General features: G+C 43.1%; 1 protein-coding gene across 1 annotated transcript in view; it reads left to right on the top strand.

Annotated features, from left to right (window-relative positions):
- Positions 1-16,120: 16,120 nt before the first annotated feature.
- CACNG7 (calcium voltage-gated channel auxiliary subunit gamma 7) overlaps positions 16,121-22,050 on the top strand; it is a 218,630-nt gene continuing 212,700 nt past the window's right edge. The window contains exon 1 of the mRNA XM_063942765.1: positions 16,121-16,814. The gene's annotated coding sequence lies outside the window, so the exon portion shown is untranslated. The remainder of the gene's footprint in view (positions 16,815-22,050) is intronic.

Here is a 22,050-nt window from a genome sequence, read left to right as displayed (position 1 = left end):
AGAACATACGGACGATAATCTTTGTGGCGGGGTAGCCTGCTGTGTTTGTGGCGGGACAGACGACCTTGCTTTCTTTTCGGCCACAGGTTTCTTGTGGTGATGTCTAACAGAAGAGCCACTTCTGCTGCTCCATATTTCTTTTGATGGACATTTTAATGAAAGTGCAATTTTGTTATGGCCATTCCTTTACAAGCATACCCTATACTACAATGGACACTTTACCTGCTTCCGCAGCGTCATCATCATCAGATGTATTAGGATTTACTGGCCGACGAGTAGTACTGCTTTTTTCCGACACTGTATAAAATGAGATATATTCATAAATCATGCTATTGTGTATACATCCACCCATTATGCTTATAAACATTTATACCTTTAGAAATGCTTGGTTTTTATTTTAAAAAAACATAAGGAGCAGAAATACCAAAACAAATAATTATAATTTTTAAAATATGCACTATGGCAACATCAAGACAGGCAAACATGTACAGGACACTGACATAGGCCACAAGTTAAAGGAATGGGGTTTTTTTAGAAAAAAAAACCCACAAATTAATTTTGAATGGTTTTTAAAAAAAATACAGATGCAATATCTAATTGGCTCTGTGATGTGGCAATCCAAATACACTTTACCACTATATGACCACACAAAAAAAACAGCAAATGTTAAGATTTAAAAAAATGCAGTATGGTGTCACGGAACAAATAGAAGCAAAAAAAAATAAAAAATAAAAAATTATATAAAAAAAAAAACCCTTCTGTAAAGATTACCTTACACATGTAAGTGGTTTACAAACCACTTTCCAGTACTCCAGCCTCTAACATGACAACGACTTATTTTAATTCTAAAAAACATGGAACACTTATATATAAAACATAGTCATATTTTTTAAAGAACAAAACGGCCAAAAGGAAAAACATTATTGCAGGACAAATCAGAGACACAAGTCCAAACTACACATGCTAAATATCTGTGTGAAAAACACATGACATACAATAAAGTAAGATGTTACATTGGCTTTTAGCTAACACATGACCCAAAACAATGTATTTGCAAACACACACTTGAAGATGGGAGTAATATGCAACGTCACATGACACAGATTACAATATACAACTTATACAAAAATTAAAACAAAAAACACAGGCTCACCATTCTTCCTTGGCCTATCTGAATCCCGGACATGGGTTGCAGAGACAACTTCAGGAGGTATGACACTCCGCATGGGCTCCTCATACTCCAGATATCTTGCAATATAGGGCTGCCCACCACCGGTTTGCCGAGCCTCCTCGGCCTCCTTGGCCATTTTGGACTTGACACGTCGCTTTATGTCATAGTACCGTTTGCGGCATGTGTCCTCCGTCCGCTTGACCATCCCCTCAATATTGACAGCAGCAACTACTTTCGCCCACAACACCATCTTCCTCCGTGTTGGCACCTTGGCGGACTCAGGCCCAAATAGCTGCCTCTGATACTTCATCAGCTCACGCACCAATGCCACATTTTCAGCAAAACTAAACTTAACATTCCGCCCAGTCTTAGTAGTGGTGCGTGGCTGCGGAGCACTCTGACTGTCACTGTCACTTGAGGCTGCTGCAGCAACCTCACCCACCTCCTCCACCTCACTAACCTCACTAACACTCACCTCCTCCACCTGACAGACCTCCTCCCCCTCACTCACACCCTCCACCTCTGAGTCACACATAATTGTGTGTGTAAACAGTTAACACAGGAAAAAAAAAAGACAAACAACACACTCCTCCACTACCACTACACAACACAACACACACACACACACACACACACACACACACACACACACACACACACTGACAAGGGACTATAAAGAAAAATAACTTGGACTAAAAATTAGACAAAACCACAAAATACAAGACAACAATAATGACAAGACGACTTTCAAACACAATACCACACTCAGAAATCGCTACCAACACTCCTCACCAAACCACAAAATCACCTACCTCCACAGCACAACCTCCCTCCTCCTCACCACTAACTAAACCCACGAGGTGCGGACGGTTTGGGTGTATTATTATGGTTGCGCACAGACACTCCTACCATCTGAAACACAACCAATCACGAACGGGGATGAAAATCGAAACTGAAAGTGAAAATGCGGCCGCTGGAAAAAAAAAACCTGCCGCGTTTAACTTAGTGCAAAAACCTGCAAATCCAACAAAAACACGTACGCAAACGACAATGACGGCCGGAAATGTGGTAAAAAAAACCGACTGGCATCGACATCGGGAAACACGAAAACAATAAACTCGAATGCTTAGTAACTTTGCGTATATGGATTCAAAAAGTTGCATGAAAATGCACCCGATACAAAACGAGTTTAAACACTACACAAACCGACTCAAACACGAATATTAGTAAATGTTGGCCTATGAGACAATTTTAGTGTGATTTCCTTTATTGGCATTGATTTATTGCTACATAATATTTTACTCTTTTATTATTTATTAAATAAATACTACATTCGTTATACGTTGGCTCTCCCTTCATATATTATTTCTGACATACAGCGCAGCCGCTTCTTTTTTGCTTTTGGTCCATCATACATACCTCACATCCGAGGTCTCCACGGCACATCGTTGGCAAATTTCTAGATGAAGGGAATCTGGGAAATATTTTGGACAGGTGAGCAGAGCATTGAAGGATCTGGGGGTCTATTTACTAAGCCTTTGATGGAGATAAAGTGGCCGGAGATAAAGTCCCAGCCAATCAGTTCGTATAACTGCCATGTCACAGGGCGGGGTTTGAAAAAGGACAGTTAGGAGCTGATTGGCTGGTACTTTATCTCTGTCCACTTTATCGCCGTCGAAGGCTTAGTAAAAATTCTGTTATTTTAGCTGTTTTAATGATCGTTTAAAAAAAAATACAGGTCTGAAACCAAAACCAGCAAGGACGGTTTTGGCAAAACCAAAACAGAAGCAAAACACGAAGGAGAACAGATCCAAAACCAAAACACAAGAAATGGCCCGGCGCTCACTCCCTAGTTAGATGAAAAATACATGGCAAATCTCACTGTCGAAATGCCGTCTGTTGACATTCACAATTCAGTGTTGACATTGCAAATGTCGACATTCAATTTCTGAATGCCACTATAATATAACAAACCCTTCCACTGTAGAAGATGTATGATCTTGTTATAAAGAGATGTGGACTGGAGGTGATTTTAGTCTAATTTAATTTAGTCAGAAACGTTGTCAGTTATGAAGTGAAAAGGTCAGAGATAACTGAGTGACAGATGAGCACAGTTGTCTCTGATTGGCAGCGACCTCCCATGGCTTCTCATATCATTAAAACAACAACTGGAGGTTACCTGCTGTGCTCAGAATCAGGCTAGCCTTTCCGCTCTTCCGTTTGTGATTATGCAGTCTATACTCCGTTGTCTGTCAAGCATCTTTATTTATAATACATTGTCTAATTATAGCATATAGGTCACTTATATAGATTTTAGGTGTCACGGCAAGGAAAAAAAAATAGTTTTACACCAGATCTATTGGGCACAAAATAAACATTGCAATCTGCTGAAGTGTTCCCATGAATGTTGCCCTAGATTTGAGAAATACATTCTGTAATGTGTGATGGAAGAAAGAGGCATGCAATAGAATACAGGGCTTCCCTTCTTCAGACATGCAATATTCCCCAACAGAACATCAATACAGCTTTTCCATTCATAAATCATTTATGGCTGCACCACACTTTCCGAACATGTGATGTTAACTCATTCGCTTCCACAGAGATCACCACAGCACTGCAGTGTCAGAAGTCTGACACCGTGACATTTTCTCCTTATAGGTGCCTATTTGTGATGAGAAATGACAGCCAAATGTGTTTAGATTCCACAACACTAAACTACCAAACACTAACAGCTAGGTGTTCTGTATACACTCGGAACTGTCCCATTTATTCATGGTACAGTCCCAATTTTCAGAGCTAGGAGAGGCAGTGTTTTACGGTTTGGTGACATGCTCATGACTAAACAGGGACATGACTGGCGTCTCGGAGCACTGAAATGTGCAGTAGGACTGTTGCAATCTCCAGTTCATTTCAACAGTTTGGAGAATCAGAAAATCAAATTTTGTTGCCAACTGAACTATTGGAAACGGAATTAAATTAAGCTCCTAAATTGCATTGTGCTCCTGGAACGTCGGTTTAGGATGAACCTGAGGAAAAAAGATTTTCTTAATTTGAGGCAGCTTCATCCTACATACACAAGATTGCACCTTTTCTTCAACATAATAAGGAATACAGATCAGTGCCTTGGAGGCAGGGAATGCTGGAATTTAATACATGTATTTCAACTCAATGGGAGCCATCATTTGCTAACCAGAATAATTTGTGATATGCAGTGCATAGTATTTGCAAGCACATTGGTGTGTGTCCCTATGGGTATCCGGACTATAGGTCAACATACATTAGGTTGACCCCATATGGTCAACATGGACAAAAGGTCAACATGTACAAAAGCTCCATATATGAAAGGTTGACAGGTTCATATGGTCAACATGACAATGGTCCCCAAAAATTTTTTTTCATGTTTTTGGACTTGTTCCTTCCTTGACTCTCCATGTCACAAATCATAACCTTTTAGTTACCTTGTGGCAAGTGAAATGGAGTGGAGCAGGACACTGTAACAGACACGTGGCGAATGATGCAAGTCTGTGAGAGGACGAGTTTCTACAAATGTTGGTCCCAGATGAACAAACTAGCTACACTAGCCCCAAAATGAAAAAAAAAAGCGTATCCACCATTTTTGTGTCCACCATTGTCATGTTTGACACTGTTGAGCTTTTGTACTTGTTCATCTTTTCCAGTGTTGATCTTTCATACAGTATGTCAACCTTTTGTCCATCGACCATATGGGGTTGACCTAATGACTGTAGATCATGGGTCTTCAACCTGTGGCCATCCAGCTGCTGTGGAACTACAAATCCCAGCATGCACTGCCTCAGTTTTAGCATGCCTTAATAGCAAAACTATGGCAGAGCATGCTGGGATGTGTAGTTCCACAGCAGCTGGAGGCCCACAGGTTGAAGACCCATGCTGTAGATCTTCTATACCACACACATCCCTACGATGCTTTTTATATTCATCTAAGCAACTTCCTTTTGCAGGATTGTGGTCCATCATACATACCTCACATCCGAGGTCTGCACGGCACATTGTCGGCAAATTCCTAGATGAAGGGAGTCTGGGAAATATGTGGGACAGGTGAGCAGAGCATTGAAGGACCTGGGGGTCTATTTACTAAGCCTTTGATGGAGAGTAGACGAAGATAAAGTCCCAGCCAATCAGTTCGTAACTGCCATGTCACAGGTGGGGTTTGAAAAATGACAGTTAGGAGCTGGTTGGCTGGTACTTTATCTCTGTCCACTTTACCTCTGTCGAAGGCTTAGTAAATAGACCCCCAGGTGGCTTGCAACAGATTTCTGTGCCTGTTCCAAATAGGTCCACAAAATGTAATTTCCAGTAATTGGGAACTATAGACTTATTCTGTCTGAAACAGGTATCCAGGGCAGGTATTTATGCCTGTAATAAAATTGTGGGGACATAATCAGTGTCGTACTGGGGCATGAAGGGCCCACCGGGGAAATGCAGTGGTAGGGGCCCATGTTTAGAGGCTTGGCAATCCATTAATATATGGTCTGGGCCCCTTGATAAATATATATAGTAAATACTGCTAGTGAATACATGATTATGTACCAGATTAATAACAGCAATGTACTGTAGTGAGTACACCATAGTCCTGTGCAGTATAAGGTAGCCTATGTATAGTGTATAACTCAGGTGCTCAGTCTGGAACCTGATCCCTAGAGGCTGTGGTGGGCCCCCAGGCAGTGGGGCCCACCGGTGGTTTCCCCTGTACCCCTGTGGGCCAGTCTGACCCTGGACATAATGGCAGATTTCCAAAACTGAACATCAGAGCTATTTAAGCCACAGGAGAGATTATTAAATGCAGACCAGAGATCATTTAGTTGGGTTATCTGTGATTTGTGTACAGAAAGTGCAGCCTGTAATTGCTAAACCTTTGTCCTCACCCTCCCTCTGCCTGTTGGGACAGGCTCCGTCTGTCCATGTGCTACTGTATGAACTCTCTGACAGCTGGAGTTGAGGTGAAGGCAGCAGCTGGGATCCTCCTTCCAGCAGGGGCAGCTCTGTGCAGTGAATATTTCTGTTAGTCCGGGTGTCCCTGGGGAGAACACTGCATACGTTTGTATCAGTTGTGTAAAATAAGCATCTTCCTATTGTACATGCACACCAAATAAATGTAATAAATGTACACGTATATATGCAGACCTTGCATCTCATACTTATTAATGCTTACAATTGAGACGTGAAATAGGAAAGGGAAAAGAAGAGAGATTGTAGGACAAATACTGTAAGGGCGTACTCACGAAATTGTGAATGAAGCAGACCTGGACGTAAATGCATATACACCAGCCAGGAGGCGTGTCTCTTGCAGGTACTGGTGGACTTATGAAATAAAAGACCGTGATGAATACGATTTAGTGGTGTAGCTGTAAGAGTGGCATACTTGCCTACTTTTGAAAACTAGAATCAGGGAGATTACAGTAGGATGTGCGCATAAAGCGTGGAGGGGGCGTGTCATACTCTGCCCAATATACATAATAAATGTGATGCAGTTAATTCCAAATGCAAGTTGACCTTGTTTGAATTCATCCCTAAACATATAAGTAAATTATGATTTTGGTGTATTAGATTTTATTTTATTGTGAACACTGAATTTTCTGCATCTTCTAGGCACTACCTGTATTTATTGGATGTGCTGTTTTCCATACCATTACAGCATTGGCCAAATCATTAAACACACCAGATACTCTAATTAAACAAATGTGTCATACTAAAGAAAGATTACTAACAACAATTCTTACCCTAGCAGCTAACTAGCAGCAGCAGCAGCAGCAGAACGTTATGGATGAGTGCACACTTGCACAGATAAGAAGACCCTGTGCATGATCATGTACTGCTGTCTTTTTCTCCTGTTAGGGTTCCCACAAGGGGGGTTATTAGAGTCATTAGCAGTGACTCCTAGCGGCTACAGCAAATCCCTTTTCTTGCAAAGAAATTCCTTAGTATCACACCTAGCAAACTCTGAGGAATCCGGGAGATGTGACCTACAAAGCAGGTAGAGTTATGGCTGAAACAGGAGCCTCCCATAGGAGGGCAACTATGAGAAGGGGGGAAGGGGAGAGTGAATGCCTCCTCTGTCTGTTGCTATCAGTGCAAAGGCTGAAGGAAAGAGGATCTGTGTGTGTGTGTGTGTGTGTGTGTGTGTGTGTGTTTGTGTGTGTGTGTGTGGGGGGGAAGGGGGGTCACAGGTTAAAGCACTAGCCAACTCTTGCCTACACCTGAGCAAGGAGGGGTGAAGCCACTACAGGGTGCCCAACACCCGGACTGTAAGGTACAGCATATAGTTCGGGAGATGCTATATTTTGTGCCCCCAATCTGTGTGTGAGTATGACCCTGTATGAGTGACAGCCTGCAGTAAGTGTGACCCTAGTGAGAGCCTCCATTGAGTGCAACCCTATGCATCTTCAAGACCCTACTATGAGTGTGACCCTACGCATGTTGCAGAGGAGCCTACTGTGAGTGTGACCCTACACATGTGCCAGAGCCTGAAAGTGTGATTCTACATATGTGCGAGAGTCTACTGTGAGAGTGACCCTATGCAAGTGCAAGAATCTGCTGCAAGTGTGACCCCACTTATGAGCAAGATTCTGCTGTGAGTGTGACCATACAGTACGCATGTGCAAGAGCATGCTGTGAGTCTGACTCTGCATGTGCGAGAGCCTGCTGTATGACTCTGCATGTGCGAGAACCTGCTGCGAATATGACTCTGCATGTGTCAGAGCCTGATATGTGGTGTGATTGGCGTATCCCAAGCAAGATTAGGAGGGAATCAGGTGCGGTGGAGGAAGGTGCATTGACTGGGGGTGGTACTTAAATTGCTCTGAACGGTGTGGATACACTCACTGTTAAGTATGCATACCCCACGGCATGATGTAGCTACACCCATTGTGATGAGGAGGATAACAATCAACAGCACTAATTCTTATAATTGTCTGATTGTGGATTGACCCCTCTAGCTGATCATTCTTAAACTAGTGTTATGCATATGTCAGTGTTGTAAAGCTAGAGGATTTGTGATAGGTGCCTGACTAAACATACAGTATACACGTAAATGTGTTATTTTTTTCACATGTATATTTTTTACATGCTTGCTTTCAGCGGGCAAATGTGTCCAATGCTACGTACTGTATTCCCATATGCCACAAAAGAGGATCCAACATTTGTGATCATTTTCTGAGTACTAGAACTCAAGTAATTTGCTCATGTCTTGGATGGGCATAAAAAGCTGAAAACGATACAGACCTTATAATAAACTCTACTCTTAAAGAATTAGGGAAACAGTTTGATTTTAGACTGTTTTATGGTATTTGATATCCCAAAGGAGGCATTGTGCCATTTATAAATTCAATGAAAAAATTAGAACTTGATGTAAGGCACCAAAAATTAAAACATAGAAAATTAATTAAACTATACATAAAATAATGCACCTATTAATAAAAAAAACTACATACTGTATGCAAAAAAAAAAAAAAAAAAAAATTTCATACCATAGGACTGTGTACACTTTAACGTTTACTGCAAGAGGTAGACATGCACTATGTGGGATGTTGTCAGAGTGTCCACAATAACAATGTCAACAGACAATCTGTGGTCTGCCCTGACGGTTATGGTCACATGACCACCGGGACTCGGAAATCGCCACTAGGGCTGCTACAGCCACCAGGAGAAGGTAAGTCACCTCTGGGCCAGGTTTCCAATACACAAAAAGTGCTCTATTTACATATCATTTTTCAAACCACTTGGTGAAGCAGCTGGGTCAGTCTGAATCAGGTATGGTTTTCACATTCTGGATTTAGGTCTCCACTGCAGCTTTTTCTAAAAACTCTTGTCGTGCGGATTCCAACTCAGAGCCTAAACCAATACAAGAGAGCTAGAACGGATTCGGCTTCCAGAAACTTTGTCCGCTCTGCCCCCCAGGTCCATTTGTAATACCAACGGTGAATGATCCGAGATGCCCCTGGTTTTGTAGGTGACATCCCGGTCCCTGGGCAATAGTGTGCATGACATCAGGGACAGGTCTATTCTAGAGAAAGCAGAGTGACCAGAAGATAAGCAGGAGAACTGCTTAGTTATGGGATGCATTTCCCTCCACACATCCACCAATCCCAATTCTTCCACCTTCGCAGCAAAATGCCCTACAGGATGCTGTAACCCCGTGGAGGACCTAGTGTATCTAAAGTAGGGTTCAGGACATTATTGTAATCGCCATTACATATCGCAGGAGTATCAGGGTGCAGTGACATAAACTCTGCTACTTTTTTAAGTACATAAGGAGAGTAAGGGGGTGGTATATAGACAGCGATCACCAACAAGGATATAGAATGTATTTTACATTTTAGGAAAAGATATATACTCCACGGATCAATCTGGACCTGATCCACAAAGAATGGAACCGATTTACGAATGAGCACTGAAACACCTCTAGAAGTGGATGTGTGCGAGGAGTGATATTCCCACCCCACCCATGGTTTCTTAATGGACAAAGCCTTCACTCCGACTAAATGGGTCTCCATTACACAGATTATGTCCGAACCAAATTGCTTAATTTGCTTACGTACCAATGCCCTCCTAATTCTATCATTAAGACCCCTCACATTCCATGAGAGGAAATTAACAGTAGTGCACGCCATATCCCGTATAGATCAAAAAGTGAGTACAGATACCGCTGGTCGTGGACACAAGTAAAGGGTATGTATCCGACAGTGTACCATGAACCCAGCCCTAGCCATAGAACACTGCATGAAGAGACAAAATGACACAAGTAAGAAAAACAAGAAATTAACCCATGCCGCCCCATAAACACCCCCCACCCTGTATACCAACTCAAACTGTGGCATACCTATTCCCAGAACTAGTTTCCCCAACCTTTTAACCCAACTGTACTTTATCTCATGATCCCCGAATCTGGCAAAAAATACAGTAACAACAGGACAAGGAGCCTAGTACCCTGTCCATTGAAATAGGTATACCCAGCAACACCAAACCCCCCCCCCCCTAAAAAATAAAGCACACATTAACATATTTTTGTCCATTGACACAGTAAGGAAGGTTTCAGTAAATCAGCCCCCCCCTCAACAGTATACATTTATCAGCACCCGTGTGAAATGAAGCTAAAAGGAAGTAATCACACTGCAATAAAGCAATTACACAGAACCGCACACGGTACCAAAAAACAGAACATAAAATGAACAGTCATGGCATAGTTTAGTTACGTCAGGAGAACAGTCCACTCGACAGTTCCATGGAAGGAAGGAGAAGGGTCAAAGCTGAGAGAGAACATAATCTAGGGAGCAAGTTCCAGTGCCCAAACAAGAAACATAAAGGAAACACGATCATTCATCCTGATCTGGAGCCATGGCCCGCCTTGCAGGACGTTTAGCATCCAACCATAATGAGGCTTCCCTAGTAGAGAAGTATTTTGTTTCCCAGTCAGCTATCACTCTCAATTTAGAAGGGTATATCATAGCATAGGAAATGTTCAAATCCCTCAGGCGACATTCACGGATAGAAACTGAGCATGGTCTTTTTGTATCTCCAATGCAAAATCGGGAAACACCGACACCCATGACCCATTTAACATTAATGGACCGTTAGTACGGGCCAGTTTCAGGATAGCGTTCTTGTCTCGATAGTGGAGCAACTTTGCAATAAAGGTGTGGGGCGGCGCCCCAGGAGGTAGAGCCCTAGATGGGACTCGATGCGCCCTCTCCACTGTGAAATAGGGGGAAAAAGCTGCAGCACCGTATGCGTCCAGGAGCCATTTCTCCAGAAATTTCACGGGATCCACTCACGTTCAGGTAGGCTGACAATTCGGATGTTGTTCCACCTCAGACATCCCTCCACATCTAGTAGCTTACTGTGGACAGCTGTTAATGTCATGTACATGGTTTTACCTTTAACGGGGAGTAGGGTAAAATGGTCCTCCAACGATGACGTACGGGTTTCAACCTCCACAATGCGTTCCCTGACTCATTGAAGGTCATGATGAATGATTGAAGGGTCGGACTGCACCTTTCCTATCTGATCTGTGAGCCTGTTCTCACATGCCGCCAGAGCTTCCAGCACTTTTTGCAGCATAGAATTAGGAGGTGCAACAGCATTAGAGGCCTCAGGAGAAGAAGGGGATTGAGAATCCACATCAGGCTCAGAAGCAGTAGTTTTAGGGTTAGGTGTCCTGGAGAATTTCTCCAACTTAGCAGCCGCTGAATTATTATCGTTTTTTTACCATCTCCACAGGCAGGGAATTAGTAAATAAGATTCAGGAGAGAGGCACTGCAGTATAAAAACAGGAAGTTGGTAGAGCAGTTATATAAAATCAGAGACCATCTATGAGTGGCTGTATGCAGCAGGGAGAGAGCAGTAGGTGACTGGCACATTCCTCCAGTAGGGTAAGCAGTCTAAGGAGACACAGAGTAGCAGCCAGTGGTGTGAGATGGGTCCCAAAATGGCGGCCCCACCCAGCAGTAGACTGCATACCTGGTGTGTGGCTGCAGTAACCCACACAGGCTTCAAATTCCGGGCAGCAGGGAATGAGGAGGGCAATATCAACGCCTGTAGTGGTGTGAGCTACACTGTGAAGTGGACGGGAGGAGAGCAGAGAACCCTGCACTGGCGTCCCACATAATCCCGGCCAGCAGGGAGTGGGGAGGGCTATAAGAATGCCTGTAGTGGAGAGATCACCGCTGTGAGGAGGGCTGGAGGAGAGCAGGGAGCCCTGCACTGGTGTCCCAAGCAGCGCCGGCTAGCAAAAAGTGAGGAGGGCGACACCAGCGCAAAAGCTCAGGCGAAATCTCCGCTGTGAGGAGGGCTGCAGGAGACCGCACGGAGCCCAACACTGGCATTCCGCGTGGTTCCGTACCTGGCTGCCCGTCTGAACGGGCCTCGGAGCAACACACCTGCTAACCACGGAGAGACCACAAGAGGGTCCCCACAGTCCAGGTACTGTCCGCAGCTTTTATGGGCAAACTGGGTCCAGTGGGTAGCTGCAGGATATGGGTACAGGATTATGTGGACAGGGAGCCTAGACAGAATGCGCCTACTCCATGTCCGTCAAAGCCACGTCCCCTGTTGCAGACCACTCTTGTAGTCGTGGAAGATCATGGCTCTCCAGTGGCCTCTATGACCTTCATAACGAGTTTGTGAAGGAAGTGAACATGCCGACTTCTACAGTGTGCCAGGACATTTCACAAGAACTTTAGTCAGAGATTACAGTTCACAACCAGACAGTCAGATGGTGTCTACTCTACCTATGCACTGCACATCAGGAAACTTATTGCTCACCACTCGTAGTTTACAAGGGTTTAAGCATACAATAATTAAATTCCAGTTTTACAAATTTACCACCACATCAGAGCTGCCATTATTAAGTGGAGGGAGTTTTGCTCAGGCTAGTTTTAAATAGTAGTCATACATATACCTGTCACATCAGACACTCTATTTAGAGTGCAACAGGTTGTGTTGGTGTTTATTTGTGAAGCTGGCCATACACTGCGTGATAACTGTACAAACCAGCTAACCAAATTGTTTGGTCAACTGGTTTATACAGTTATCATGCGGGAGATGTGATAAACATTTATGGTTCAGAGCCTGAACAAAGCGGAAAAAATAGTAATTTAGTGGTCTATTTACTAAGCCTTGGATGGAGATAAAGTGGATGGAGATAATGTCCCAGCCAATCAGCTCCTAACTGCCATGTCACAGGCTGTGTTTGAAAAATGACAGTTTGGAGCTGATTGACTGGGACTTTATCTCCGTCCACTTTACCCCCATCCAAGGCTTAGAAAATAGACACCCAAGTTTGGTTTTCAAACTTGTCTGATTAACCTGACCGTCGTTAAGCCAACTTCATGCTGTGAATGTAGATTGCCTCCATACATCAGGTGCTGTATGCAATGGCTCCAACTACCAAGCAATCCCTCTTGTTTTCTACCAGCTGAATTCATTGTTCTGTCCTACTGATTTGGAACCAGGACTATTTTCCCTGGCCTTGGCTGTACATTGATTTAATCTTAGTTCCTCCCTAGTCATCTATTACCTAGTGAACAAGTAATGGGTGCTGCAACTAGTGTCTTCTGCACAACAAAGGTCATGTCTACCTTACAAGTGTTACTCTGGTTAAAACCATTAGACTCAGAGTCAGCCTCTCAGATCAAACCAGTATTATTCACTTTCATCATAGTCCGGTCACATCTAGCCAAATTACAGATCCTGCAGAAATTCTCTTTTCTAGTTTCAACTTCAAGTGCATGTTTCCACACCAATTGTTCATATTCAGACCTTGCATAGACTACAGGTGTTGTGGGGGGAAAAAAAAAATCATTAAAATTGGTTATTCCCTTGGAAACATTTTATTTGACAAAACTTGAATTACATGGAGTTTTGTTTAATTTGTTTAATCTAGATAAAGGGGGAGATGAATGGAGAATGGGTATTAATACTCAGGAGGGACATGAGGATGTCATTTGACCTCTATCAGCAGTAGGATGTTACTACTATGAGACAATGGCCTCTAATAAAAGGAAGATTATTTTTAAATAATTTCTCTTCTTAGTACTGTATACATTGTTTTCAATTATGAACTACATAGGATTTTTGCAATCTTCAGACTTAAAAACTACCCAGATATTTCATGGTTTTGTAGTACAATCATGAATATATTTAAAAAAAAATATTATTCAGCGATTGCTCCCAAAATTGCTCGGACAAAGAAAGGTGCTAATTCCAACAAGTGGCTTCCTGAACCTATTTCTGCCTCTGTCTCCCTAAAAAGGAAATGTTCTACTGTTCCTGTTCTATAGCACCTTGACACTATTTCAACCCTTCTGTTTAGTAATAAATGCTTCTTTTGTTGGATGGGGACCTATTTAACCAACCATGATGTTGGCCTATATATTCATGAAGATTGAGGGTTCCTCCTCCTATATGATTAGCTGATGCCTACTGAGGGTCAATCACTCTCTTGTTGTGTGTCCTGTTGGAAACCTGGGTTCCAGTTAGACTGTGTGCCTCTGAATAAAGCCCCAACAATTGCTAGTATCATTGGGAGTACAAATCTGAGGGAAGTTGTTTCACACTTGCACTGATACAGATCAGTGCCGTACCAGGGCAATGAAGATCCCCGGCCGCAGCACACATGGTGTCACAGAATAAGAGACCAGGAGCAAGTACAAAGCTGGGTGTCAACAAGCCCAAAGGATGCACCTGGCGCCTCTCCCAGCAGGAGCAGTGGCAAACAAAGGATTTCTAGAGGGGGGTTTCTAAATGCAGTCCACAGTCTCCCACTCTGCGGAACATTGAAGCAAGTGCTGGAGACTGAGGAGTGGTAAAAGAACCTAGTAACGACATTGGTCTTTTTATACACTGGATACTGTATTGAATACAGTATTAGTATTTGACACTATATATGGTCTACAGTATAGGCTGTATCAAACATTTAATTAATATAAATAAGTAGTCTGAAAGGTTAAACATACCATAAATAAATACACAAACATAATAGAACCAGTACTGCACTTTCTAAGCACACATTCTCCCGCCTCATGGTAAGGCTCCTGTCCCTTCTTCATGGTAGCTGCTCTCTGGTCCAGTGCACTGATTGAGACCTCAGATCCACACACACAGCAAACTTGTTAGAGTAAACATATTAAATGCCATAGCTAGTGTTGCCATAATGTGAGACACTTGCCTGATTGGGGGAGGGGAGGGGGTGTTTCCGGGCAACCGGAAACCCCCCTGCATTTTCCTATGAGGGGAGTGTCCTTCCAGGCATCCCACAAGCAGAAGACAGGTGCTGTAGGGGTGTAATCATGCCACCTACTCAGCCTAGCATCCCCAACAGTGGCATCAGTCCCACTGCCCTCAGAAGTCAGAACAGCCTTGATACAGGCCAATCTGATACAATGATCCAAAGTGTTATATGCATGGACAGCTTTAGAATTTTTTTATGTATAGCCACATACAGTAGTCATAATTTCTGCCTGCTATTAAATTAATATTGACTGCCAAGGTCATGGGAACTAACTGGAATAACTAACACATATTGGTTCAGGGTATCATTTTTAAGTGTCACACATGACATCAAAAAGCAGACTATCCATTTTATAATAGGAAATATTTAAATATTATACAATAACTACACCTCTGCTGTAATCATGTCAAACAGCTTAGACTATTCATAATTAAATTGAGGGAATGGGATGACCTTGTTATTTTTGTATGTCAATAAAAGAAACTGGAAATCAGGTAGTGGCGTTTTACAGGCGCAAGTATATTACTTTACGCTAATGGCTCCCTGACACTAAGGTGTTATATGTTGTCCAATACACAGTACATACATGTTCCGCCTCCAGGAACACAAGTATTCTGTACACGCCTGTAGTTTAGCATGCATGATGAACAACAGCAAGCAGCTGGGCTATATATAACATTTATAGTAGATTGCAAGTAGGTGCACCTTGGACTGACCTGCTCAGTAGCAATTGTACAGTATATGCATTGCATGTAAATATTATTTATCTACACTCAACATATTTACACATAGACAAAATGCTGCAACCCTGGTGTAGCAGAGATTCATTAATATCTCTGTTTACTCACCACAAACGCAAGGGATTCTATAATATCTGCTGTACAGCAGAAAAAAAGCACATTACCAAAGCACAGCTGAGAAGTTGTCTCAGTGCAGCTTTTCACTGCAGTCCTCATGGGTGTCAGGTGTGACCAGTAAGCCTCAATGCAGAGGCATAGATTAGTACAGGGGGGAAAACATCCAGCTGTCTCTTTAAGAGAGCTCCCTCTGACATCACACTGATGAAGAAGAAAAAAGGGAGGGGGGTAAGAGGGGAATTGTGAATTCTTGGCCACTCAAATGAGAGAGAAAGAGAGAGAGAGAGAGAGAGAGAGAGAGAGAGAGAGAGAGAGAGAGAGAGAGAGAGAGAGAGAGAGTGCTCCTGAAAAGCTATGTAGAGGAAAGACAATGGGGATCTTAGGATAGACCAAGGTACCTAACTGATCTTTTCAGAGCTGTGGATGCCTCTCTCATCACTGCAGTTTGTATTTATCCTTTGTAACTGCTCACCCCAGCTGAGAGAGAAGACCTACTGACCATCTCCTCCCATGAAAGAGAAAAAAAAATGACCCAGAAATTCTATATTTTTTGATTAACACCCCTTCATCCCTGTATTTTGATTGCATACAAAATGAGAAGCTCCCACCCCCTGCTCCAGACAGGTCCCCTCCAGTCATATTCTTCTTGCACAAATGACTTTACAGAACCTAGACTTTAGCAAGCTGCAATATTCAGTCCCCATCCCCTCCCCCCATCCGACATCCAGATCCATACCTACACCAATACATGTATTTAGATGGATCCTCTCTATCTTCTGAAGACATGACTCAGATCTAGAAAGCAAAATACTTCGCACTTGCTTGCAGTAAAGAGACTTTATTTTTTCCACGAGAATACAAAGTCTATTGAAGAGATTCCCAAAGAGGACAGAGAAATATATATATTATTTTTTTCACTCAAAAAACCCCCCCAGGAATGTTATATCAAGATTTGCCATGTTCTTGAAGCAATATTTATGCAGACGCTTAAAGAAGACTACAGCTCATAAAACCACTGGATAAGGTGAGCAATTTGTTTATGTCCTAGAATTTAATATCCCCCATCCTTTCCTTAATACAGCCGTTTAACACTTCCAGACTAGAAGTTGCTTAATATACAGTATGTTGCCGGGTGGAAGGGTTAAACCTTGACCGTGACCCTTGAGGATTAAAATCATTGTGCAGATTACTTGAATTGTAGGTTGTTTTGTGCTGTGTTCTCATTTATTTGACAGTCTGATGTACTGCATGCAACTGAGTGCTGCTGCTGCATAATCTGGGGATTTCTATGCTAGGACCTTGGAAATGTCTGGGTAGCAGTACTGTGTGTGTGTATATATACTAGCACTGTATGTGTTGATAGGTGCTGCTGTATAAATGCTGGTTAGTCCTACAGAGATTTATTGTGGGATGGATCCATATGTACTATGTAATTATCCAGTAACCGGCATACAAATGTATAATTGTGAGGTTGCATGCATTTGTTCAGGGAAAAACACAACCTTGTTGATGCCTGCAGGTTTCAAATAGCAGTATTTGAAGCCAAATTAAGAAATGATGATACAATCTACACATTAAGGTATGAGATGGTAATTTACAGTAGAGGATAAATCGTCCAATGAAACGCAGTCCAGTGTTGTGTATCTATCATGTATCACATCGTACCCCAAAAAACTAATTATTTTGCCAAGTTGCAAACAGAGTGTGCAAATATTTGTATTATTACATGTGTAGGAAATTCTGCACACGTCAGCTGTATGTTGAATACTGTACGTTCGCTATTGATGGTCAGGCATTAAATCTCCTATTCTCTGGCTTGCACTGGTAAGTCAGGCGCACATCTGTGGTGTTATGCATTTTCACCTGGGTACAGTAAAGATGCTGATATAGATTTGTAACCAAGTGACTCATTGTATATTTTAGCGTGGATTGTGGTGGTGGTGGGGGGGTGGTATATGCGGTTAAGCCCTGCCAATGAATTCTTTTTAGATAGGGGAGGAGCAGATATAAAAAAAAGTGTGGGAACTAGCAATGAATGATATAGAATGACACATAATTACTTTTTCATTTGTAAGAGGGGGAAAAGGTGGAAGAGGTTGGTACATGTGTAGGATAAAATGTAATGCCCCCCCCCCCCCCCCCCCCCTCCCAACCAATTGAGTGAATACAGCAAAGGGGTGATCACAGAATTTGACATGGGAAACCTATTTAATAATCCGGTGTATCTTTATTCATTTTGATGCTTGGAGAGTTAGGGGCAAGAAGTGGAGAAGGGAGGGACTGCAGCAGCGTTCTGGAAAAAAAAGAGCTGATTCAATTCCTCTTTGGATACCAGGCTTTTGGCTGGAAGGTATGTTTCCGAGAGATGCAATATGCAGGTAGGGGCTTTACTGCAGAGGATGGTGGAGACATTGGTGTATGAAGGGTGAGTTAAGAACTCTGCGATGTGGTAATCAGGACAAAGGGTCCCCCTGTTATCCCATCCTGATGCTGCTACCCAAGACTGCATAGGAAAATGAGGCGGCATCACTGCATCCTTCATAGGTCAGTGGGAAGATACTCTGGGATGCAACATTTCTCTGTCCCCTTTCATGAATTGCTTTTCGTGCAGATAATCGAATATTGTTATATTAAGGGCATCTATTTTGTCATTGCCTTCTAGTTTCATTCTGATGGTTAGTTCTAAAAAAATATGTTTGACCCAATTATGCGCAAAAATAACAAAAGAAAGTATATAAAAAAAAATGTTGGTACTTGAAAGAAATTATATTTATCATGTGAATAGTTTGTGTAATTTCAAAGCAGGTTACCAAGCAAAAGACCATGGCCCTCATTCCGAGTTGTTCGCTCGCAAGGCGAATGTAGCAGAGTTACACACGCTAAGCCGCCGCCTACTGGGAGTGAATCTTAGCTTCTTAAAATTGCGACCGACGTACGCGCAATATTGCGATTACAAACGAGTTAGCAGTTTCAGAGTAGCTCCAGACTTACTCTGCCTGTGCGATCATTTCAGTGCTTGTCGTTCCTGGTTGACGTCACAAACACACCCAGCGTTCGCCCAGGCACTCCCACCGTTTCTCCGGCCACTCCTGCGTTTTTTCCGGAAACGGTAGCGTTTTCAGCCACACGCCCCTGAAACGCCGTGTTTCCGCCCAGTAACACCCATTTCCTGTCAATCACATTACGATCGCCGGAGCGAAGAAAAAGCCGTGAGTAAAAATACTTTCTTCATAGTAAAGTTACTTGGCGCAGTCGCAGTGCGAACATTGCGCATGCGTACTAAGCGGATTTTCACTGCGATGCGATGAAAAATACCGAGCGAACAACTCGGAATGAGGGCCCATGTACATCCTATAGCTGTATATTACTGCATCGTCCAGTTGTAAAATAATCTGGAACAGTATGATCGTTCTTACTAATCCAGAAGATGAGTTCTAGGTTTTTGCCTATAGAGGAAAAGGAAATGACAAGGTTTGTAGTTGTATGTGATTATGTGGTTTCTGCCACTTTCTTTCCAAAGTTCCAACATAAAAGTTGTGACTGGTGCTAATTAGGATTTCCACTGGTTTCACTCTGAATGCAGCATAGACCAGTACTGCTTTACAGTATAATTATGTCTTATAGAAATAAAGAGACATTACTGAAATAAATATCTGACCTCCTCATCCTCTCAGTAGTCAGAATTGTTCAACCACTCAGTTGAGTTAGTTTTATCTTTTTACTTCTGCAATACCCAGAAAATGTGCATTTCTGGAGTGAACTCAGGACAAATATGGAAACCACTGCATTAAAGGGTGGGCTAAGGACTGATCTTAAATTTGCTGATGGACATTCCAAAGTTTGATAGCAGGTAACCCAATTTATACTAATCAGTTGTCAACAAATTGTGTTGTGGTTAGAAGCCATTTGGTCAAATCTATAGTATGTCATTTTAAGGATCCACAGAAGATGTGTACTAAGAGCCTAATTTAGACCTGATCGCTGTGCTGCAAACTTGCAGAGGTCTGCAATCAGATAGTCGTCACCCAGCGAGAGTGAAAACCCACCCCGTGCAAGTTTGCGATTACATGTGTACGGCGTGCGAAAATTCCGCCACACCGCTGACAGCTGCAAATCCGTTCGCAACTCACTCACCATCTAACAATTTTTCCATTCTCTGCAGTCTGTGCGTAGCCCAGGACTTACTCTTACAGCGCGATACAAACGGTTGTTCGGGTCCATAGCTGATGTCGCACATCCACCCTGAGAACGCTTGGGAATGCGTGCGTTTTTCCTGACACTCCCAGAAAACGTCCAGTTACCACTCACAAACGTCCGCTTCCTGTCAATCAGCATGTAAATGCCCGTGTGATTGAAATTTTCGCACCATCCTGTCGCTGTTTGGCGACACGCCTGTGCATTGCAGTGCATACACATGCTAAGTCATTTGATAATCTGCCGCTGTGTGATTTCGTACAGCAGCAATCAGGTCTGAATCGGGCCTCAAGTTAGGTCTCCTACACATATCCCAAAATGACACTTACAATCCAGAACACATTAGCCTATTATCAGTTTCTCCATTTATCTTACAATGTACCTTAACTTTGGCTGAATTTAATAGTTGGGGCGGGATGTACTAAAGGAAAAATGCGGTAAAAACCCCGAAAACGGTGGTTTTACCGCATTTTAAAATTAAGACCCTACCGCCGCGTTTTCGCCATCCAGGGTATCTCCATCTTTGGATGGCGATACCCTATAGAAGCCAATGGGCTTCTTATCGCCAACCGCCGCATCTGCTGGCCCCGCCGCAGACACCTCCCCCCCGGCATACTTTCCTGCAGGCTGCCCTTGACTCGGAAGGTAATCTCCTCCTCCCCCTAGCAACTCAGCCGGAGGTCCTTCCAGCTGCAGGGGGGAGGAGGAGGCGCCGGGGGGCAGCCTGCTGCTGCTTCCCGGCGTCTAGGCAGTGTGAAGATCCCGGGGAGGTGACGGAGACCCCCCGCAGACCATCTCACAGGTATCGCGGGGGCCTCCGTCACCGCATTGCGATATTGATCGCATATGTTAGTACATATGCGATCAACATCGCTGCAGTAAGCGGTGAGGGGCGGCAATGTATCTTAATACATCCCGCCCTTGATGTTGAAATTGACTTTTATCATAAATTACTTTATCCAGATTAGTTTAATTTAGCAAGAGAATAATGGGAAAATCTGAGGAGAGGCCTTTGCTGTAGAAGATACTAGGTAGGTAGAAGGCGTTAGCATTCCTGTGCCGTATAGGAACAAACGGCCTCATTCCAGTTTGTATGGAATTTCACAACTGCAGTGAAGCGGCTATGTAATTCCATGCAAATGCAGCATCCTACAGATGCCGCCGACAGGAGGGATCCATACATTAGATACTGTATAAGGTTACACATATTTATGACCTTTACAACTGGTAATACAGATGTGGTAACGCAGGTGTGCAAACTGAGCATCTTTCCATTCAACTCTAGAAGTGGGATGTACCAATGGGACAATTGCAGTAAGAACTCTGGAAACCTCTGGATCCCCATATGTATTACAGTGGTCAGCAGCAAATCCTGCAGATAGGATTCTATGGGACTGCGCTGTGACGGGTATAAGTCATTAGGTCGATCCACACTTAGGTCGACAGTCATTAAGTCGATCACTATTGGTCGACATGCATTAGATCGACATGGTCATTAGGTCGACATGAAAAAGGTCGACATAAGTTGTTGTTGTTTTTTTGGTGTCGTTTTCTTTGTAAAGTGTTGGGGAACCCCAAGTAGTGCACCGTGTCCCCTCGCATGGCTCGCTTTGTTTGCAAGGCTTCGGGCAAGGTGCCTCACTCCGCTTCCGCTGCACTCGGCACAGGTTACCATTACCAATCGTAGTCCACGTGGATCGTAAAGTATGAAAAAGTAAAAAAAAATTGAAAAACGCATGTCGACCCTTTTCCATGTCGACCTAGTGACCATGTTGTCCTAATGCATGTCGACCAATAGTGGTCTACCTAATGAGTGTCGACCTAAGTGTGGTCGACATAATGCCCGTATCCCGCTGTGCCCACATGCAGCAACTTGGAAAAAGCATAACTTTCCAGAACTTGTGCCTCATATCAGTAGATGGCTTTGACTTTAGAAAATAATGGGTTTCATTTCACATAAATCCATGGAACCCTTGTTTGTGCATGGAAACTAATGGTCGTGCATTCATGTTTCATAAACTCAGTAGTAAAGTCATTAGCAAGACAGCTATGTATTGTGGAGCTAT

Source organism: Pseudophryne corroboree, chromosome 10 (genome assembly GCF_028390025.1).
Source record: "Pseudophryne corroboree isolate aPseCor3 chromosome 10, aPseCor3.hap2, whole genome shotgun sequence".
Classification (NCBI taxonomy): Eukaryota; Metazoa; Chordata; class Amphibia; order Anura; family Myobatrachidae; genus Pseudophryne; species Pseudophryne corroboree.
Note: the sequence above shows the minus strand (reverse complement) of the source record. Positions and strands in the feature narration are given on the sequence as shown.